The sequence below is a fragment of the Oncorhynchus keta genome, chromosome 34 (genome assembly GCF_023373465.1).
Source record: "Oncorhynchus keta strain PuntledgeMale-10-30-2019 chromosome 34, Oket_V2, whole genome shotgun sequence".
In the NCBI taxonomy this organism is placed as follows: domain Eukaryota; kingdom Metazoa; phylum Chordata; class Actinopteri; order Salmoniformes; family Salmonidae; genus Oncorhynchus; species Oncorhynchus keta.
In genome coordinates this window covers 63255948-63263020 of record NC_068454.1, presented here as the reverse complement: position 1 = coordinate 63263020, position 7073 = coordinate 63255948, and positions in this window count along the sequence as shown.

The window sequence follows — 7073 nt, the reverse complement described above, 5'->3', positions numbered from 1 at the left end:
TAAGCCGCCTCCAACATGGTTTTAGATAATTTGGCAGTACATCCAACCGGCATCACAACTGCAGACCACGTGTATGGCGTCGTGTGCGCGAGCAGTTTTCTGATGTCAACGTTGTGAACAGAGTGCCCCATGGTGGTGGTGGGGTTATGGCATGGGCAGCTACAGTCAACAAACACAATTGGATTTTATCGATCGAAATTTGAATGTACAGAGATACCGTGTTGAGATCCTGAGGCCCGTTGTCATTCCGTTTATCAGCCACCATCACCTCATGTTTTAGCATGATATTGCACATCCCCATGTCGCAATGATCTGTACACAATTCCTGGAATCTGAAAATTACCCAGTTCTTCCATGGCCTGCATACACACCAGGCATGTCACACATTGAGCATGTTGGGGATGCTCTGGATCGACGTGTACGATGGCGTGTTCCGCTAATATCCAGCAACTTTGAACAGCCATTGAAGAGGAGTGGGACAACATTTCACAGGCCACAATCAACAGCCTGATCAACTCTATGTGAAGGAGATGCCACGCTGCATGATGTGGTCACACTGAGTGTGTTTCTGATCCACGCCCCTACCATTGTTTTCTAAAGTATCTGTTACCAACAGATTCATATCTGTATTCCCAGTCATGTGAAATCCATAGATTAGGGCCTAATGAATTCATCTCAATTGACTGATTTCCATATCTGAACTGTAACTCAGTAAAATCTTTTAAATCGGTATATGTTGAGTTTACATTTTGGTCTCGTATAAAAGCATGGCAATATGGTGGACTGGACACCTATCCAGTCCTTCTGTTTACCAGTGGTCACAGAGGAAAGAAGACAAGGGGATCAACCTCCCGGTCCTCCATACACTCCTTCCTCTTCCCCAGCTGAGTGAGTGGTAGAGATAGACGAGAGAGTGTGCGAGAGAGTGTGCTGCTGATGGGCACGGGGATAGAGACTAGCTGCTCCCTGAATGAGTTGAGATGAGATGTTTCATAATTGACACAGTGTCTCCCTCTGCCCTCCCACAGCTGTGCCGATTCTGCCACTGCCAATGAGCTTTACTCTTCACAACTCAAGCATAGCTCTCCTTCACGCTCCCCTTCTCTCCTCTGATTTCCCCCTTGATGTTCATTCTCCTCATTTTACCTTCACCTTGATTTTCAACATTTTATTTTTTTTCTCTGCTCCCTCTGCAGTCCCATCTTCCTGTTCCTCGCTTTGGTTGCTTAGGCTACAGATCGAGTACCCTTAGTAATTGAAGTAGCCTAACATGCTGCTATTGTGTCAAACTGTTTTTAGCATCAGCCCAGCTGTCTTGCTTACCGGTAATGGCAATAGTGTGTCAATTTCATCCTTCCCTTCGGGCCAATAGTCCAGCCCTATGTGCTTGATTTAGTGGCTGTAAACATAAACAGATGCATAAGTATCATCCATAAACAGATTCATGAATATGAAGTGATTTGTGTTGACAGGCCTTAAACAGGTCTATGAATAGGGCATTTGAAAGAAGAGGATAGAAGTGTCCTCCTTAACCATATTGCATACAAACCTAGGCAAAATGTTCCCAGTTTCTGTGTGTGGCTGCAATAGATGCTCTGTGCCATTGAAACATATTTCCAGTGCAATGCAAATGTAGGGAGGATGAAGCAAATAATGCCAGCCTGTGTGAGTAACACCATCTGTTTTTTTTAGCAGCGTGCGTACGCCTGTGCCTGTGTAACAGGTAGGTTCAATCTCTATCTGACGCACAGAGGGTCCTTGCCCTTTCACAGAGGATGTTGCCATGGTGACATTCTTTCACTGTATATCACTAGAGCAAGTAGCGCCATGGGCAATCCATCACACAGGTTAGTGTCAAAGAACAGTGGCTTAGTGCTATAATGATAATAATCACGGACTGCATTGAAATAGTGCTTTCACCATGCGTCAAGCACTTCACATTGTGTATGGTTAACTCCATCCACAACCGATACATAGCATCCACTTAGGTGGGGTGGTGCACGGCAGCCATTTTGTGCCAGAGACTTCACCACACATCAGCTTTTGCAGTAAGACAAGTGTGTGTGTTGTGCTCCTGTCTGACAGGTTGATGTCTGATACTGTAAGCGCTGAGGGGGATGCGAGCGAGGGGTTTATTAAAGATGGAGGATGTTAAAGTCGGGTGGCGGTTCACACTGCCAGAGAGGGTGATGGGGAAAGGAGTGACATATTCAAACCTCTCCTTATCTCTCCATCTCCTTCACCCACCATCCCTCTCTCCTCACAGGCATTCTCATCTCATTGTTTTAATCACTCCAACGCAGGTATCAGACCATATTCATTTACGGTAGTATTGCCCAACATTTCTCAGTTATTACTCAATATTTACTGTATTTTTGGAGGGAAATGGTCAAGCAAGCTTTTTTTTTTTATGTCAGTCTTTGTACTGCAGTCGCCCATCTATCCCTTCTCCACTATGAAGTGACCTTTGACATGTAAATGGACCTGACAAAAGCCAGTGTGAACTACCCTGAAATGACATTTAGATACCATTCGATTGTACTGTTGCAATGTAAACACTGGCGATGGATGACTCATGCATAAAGTAGCATCACACACAATCAGCCTCACTTACCATGCTTTTAGTTGTACACAGGGCTACCAAATGTTCCTTTGAATTGCTCCGATTCTGTTCTTCCGCTCGACTGATTGAGTGAAAGCCATTGCTGAGCAGTACTTAGCTAATTATCCCAGTCATAGACTGTAAAAGTGCTGTCGACAAGAGGTTTCAGTGCTTCCTAATGGGCAAAGCAACTCTGGCAGCCCCCGCTTGGATTCCTGCAGTTCTGTCATCTTTCTGCTGGGTATTTGATGAGAACGCATTAGCTGTGAACACATGAGGGGACAATGACAATAGAGCTCTCGCTCTTTCTCTCTCTATCTCCTCACACACACACACACACACACACACACACACACACACTTGAGCTATTATGACCTGTGTTTCCACGCCTCATTGCGTCCTGGCCGACGGATACATAAACATTCCGTTTCGCCCCATCTCCCTCATTACCTGCATCCATTTTGTCTGTCACTGTCTCAAACTTCAAATTCATGCAAGAAGAAATCGTCAGTGGCTCGACTGTAGGCTCCAGTGGCTAGGATTGATCTCTATATCCACGGCCCACGTTGACGACGTGATATGATGAAAGTACAAAAATGCAGCGTGATAATATCAAAGTGTATGTGTGTAGTGTGTTGTGTGCAACTTACTTAACTCTCATTGTTCTCTCTACTCAGAACCCCCCCCCACACACACACACCAACCCTTCAACAGGCCCCACTCTGTTGTTGATGACACTGTCATGTCTTGTTTATTCATGAACCTTGTATTTACTGACTTACGATGTCAACATGGAGTCTGTAGAATTAGGAATGGTGGAGTCATGAGTCGCCAGTCCCTCTCAACTCTCACTCTCATATTGGTCATTGGCCTCGGCTAACTGGTTCCTGCAGAGATGAGTCTTGTGCCATTTCCATGAGCCAAACATCCACCAGTCTCATTGGAGCCAATGTTGCTAAATTGATCTCAATGGTTTACTGGAATTGACGTATGAGAGGCGATCAAATATTGACACGTGCCAGGCTGTGCTTTATTTTGACACTGGTAAATTTGCAGAGAGGAAAACTGGTCCAGGAAATGTCTGGTTTACAAAGAAAAAAAGAGAAGTATGTTTGTTAATGTGTGTGTGTGTCTGTGTGTGTGTGTGTGTGGTGCGTGTGTGTGTGGTGCGTGTGTGTGTGTGGTGCGTGTGTGTGTGGATGTGGGTTTCCATCTGTGCATTAGACCATTCCTTTATACTCCCATCTTAGTTTCTGGAGCCTGTGAGTGGGTGGTTTCCTTGGCTATGTACATAGTAACAAATGCTCGTGCAAATTACTGAAGCTTTTCTGCCAAAGGAGGGAGGAAGAGAGATTGAGAGAGAAGGATGAGGAAGGTGTTGCTGCTGGGTGCAGAGAGGAGGGGGGTGACTGGAACGGGTGAGGCTGAAGCTTACGTACAGTATGCATGGAGGGGGGGACGATGGTTTGGATAATTGGTGGCCTGTTCAACGTGCTATGTTTGGGGTTTAAACAAAGAGGGAGGGGTTTTGAGGATGGGAGTTTGTTTTAAAAGGGGGGCACAAACAGTTTAGTTCTGCTCTGGTTAGCAGCATGTCAGCTTGTGTTCCCCAAAGCCCAACCCAGCACTAGGAATAGAAGCACTGCTCAGATGGCGATGGAAAGAAGAAGGAGGAGGTGGGAGGAGGAGGACAAAGAGGGATGGAGAAAAAGGGAAGGCTGTGGCAGTATAGGTTTTAACTGGACTGGAAGTGGATCGTAAAATACATCTGGAACATGGATCTGTACAATAGAATCTGTGTGTGTCTATCCATCTGAGTATACATGTCTCATCCATGTATCTCTTCCAGGAAAAATAACCACTGAGACTCTTCTCCATTCATTGATAAAGACCTCGTGCCACACCACACACACAACTACGAGTATGTACACACACACACACACACACACACACACACACACATACACACACACACACACAGACACCTCCCACACGAACACTGTCTCTCCCTCTGTCTCAAACTCCCACATGAGCGTGTTCACTGGGCATGTATACAGTAGCTGGAATTCAGAAGAGAAGCAGCCTAAAAGGTCATTGTCTGGCCTCATTAGCACTATCTTCCACACAGCTGTAATAATGAAACCATAATGAGATATTATTAGTAAGTATATAAAGTAATGTGGGTCATTGAATGACCTGGGATCATCTGTTAAACTCTTCTCCAATCTCACTTTATCATGTTCATACCTGGATAACACAGGATATGTTACCCACACAGCAAACATCTTGCAGTGTTTCTTAGATAAAGGTTAGGGATAACGGTCTAATGTCTGTCAACGGTATAATCTATAATAGCTTTAGAAACATTCTGAGAACATTTCAACAACAGAGCTAAAGGGAGGTGTTCCTAGAACATTGAAGAAAAAGGGAATCCATTATGTCCCAGTCTTTTTTTTGATTGTTAGATGGGTAGGTATGACCTTTGAACCTCCCACCTTTCCAGTCTGACCTACGATGACCTCAGTCTTCCCCAGGGTGTCTGAGAAACTGCCTAATTGTTACATTGTTTGTTTTGTTGTTGTGTGCATGCATGCCTGCCTGCACCCAGTACCCCTGTGTCACCAGAACCGGATAATAATTGTTCCCCTGAGGTGGGGGGTCAGACATATTTTTGGGGAGAGGAGAGTGAGGATTATTGTCTAATCCCAACGTTGTTGACGGCCCCGTGTTCAAAATTAAACCGATTGGTGAGGCTTTCATAACAACAGTCCTGGTTTGAGCAGACATGATAGCTGTAATAGGTATTAACCCAAAATGAGTATATGACACCCAGAGACAGATCTGGGGTGAGGTGGTTTGGGGGGTCTATTTGGGCATTGGGTAAATCCCCTCATCTAACCCATCAACCTGACTCACACATAGCCAAATGGCTGATTCAGCTCCGAATGGGTGCATTTCTTAAGGGAAAATAAAGGGGGTTGTCGGGTGAGTAGAGAGGGTAGTGAAAGTCAAGTCGCTCTGACTCAATCAATCCCATCTCAAATGTTACTATATACATAGTCACTCAGGACATAGAGGATACTAACAATGTCTCTGTATAATGTTTTTTTTTAAAGCATGGGGACTGCAGACTTTGAGAACAGTTGGTGAAGGAGAGCTCTGATAGATGATTTCTAGATCTTAGCAAAGTTCATTGAGGGGAGAATGAGTGTCTGAAGGTACTGTACTGTATGTCTGTTTGTCTGCTCCCCCAAAGAGGAGTATTGGTAGGCAGGGGGGCTGCAGACTGCTTGAGGCAGTCTGCAGGGCGCGACCACACACTTATACACACACACACAAAGCCCTCACAAGAAAGCAAAGTGATCATCTTCAGGCCAGGTGTGTTGGAGAGGTAGGATGTGTGAGTACCATCCTTCATTTAGCTGAACCCTGCCTACGTGAAAACGTTGAAAAGTCTCATTTGAAATAGGACAGTCAATTATTCATTTGTTTCACACTGCATTTCTACTTGACTTACTTTCCACAATTAACACACACATGTGCGCATGCAGCCAAGCATTCACACGCTCACAAAAACACGCACACACACAACATAAAAGCCTGTTGCCGGGGCTTCTTCCCCTCTTCCTCCATGGTCTTCCTGCATGGTCTTGTGGCCAGCCAGGTCACTCATGATACAAGTCAGTATTCTAAGTCCACCCATGTCTGAGAACGTTGGGAGATGAAGTGTAAAACGCCCACTAGGGGCAACAGTGAGCATTGTTAAATAGCTTCAAGCATCTGCCTGTGATTCCAAAGATTGCATGTTGGAATCCAGCAATAGAACGTTTTTGATGCTATTGTTTTAAGCCTATTCATTCGGAGTTAATGCCTAATCTTAAGAATTTGGATGTAAATGCCTAGACTAAACTAAACCTTAAACACCTTGAAATGTCACGTTTGGAAGAACTTCGAAATTTCACATTTGAGAAACATGGATGAACATGTAGCCTAATTCTGACCTGAGGCTATGAGAGCTGGTAGCTTGTGAAAGAATGTAGGACCCCTACCGTCAGTACCCTGGGCCCTCATGCATTCATCACTGCATCCCAATGTCTCTCACACCCCACCCAGTCTCTGCTGTTTGTTTCTTTATCTTAACACACAATTAACCAAAACATGTTGTTTCTAAAGCATTAAAACACTACTTTACTTTAAATCTCCCTCCCATCCAACTGTTATGTGGCATGTGGCCCATGCACCGAATAGTTTGACCACAGTGCTTAAAACCCATGATTTATTTTTAACTTGATTTATTCAAACATTTGGCCAAAGCATCAATCTCTTCAGGGAAATGCTTGAAACATCTGACAGTGGAAAATAAGCACACGCCTGCACGCTCACGCAGAAGTATTATCATTTTTATTTTAAGTCTCCGTTTATAAATTGTGTTTAAAAGGCTGCTGAAGCGCCGAGCTGAGTGTGTGCACTG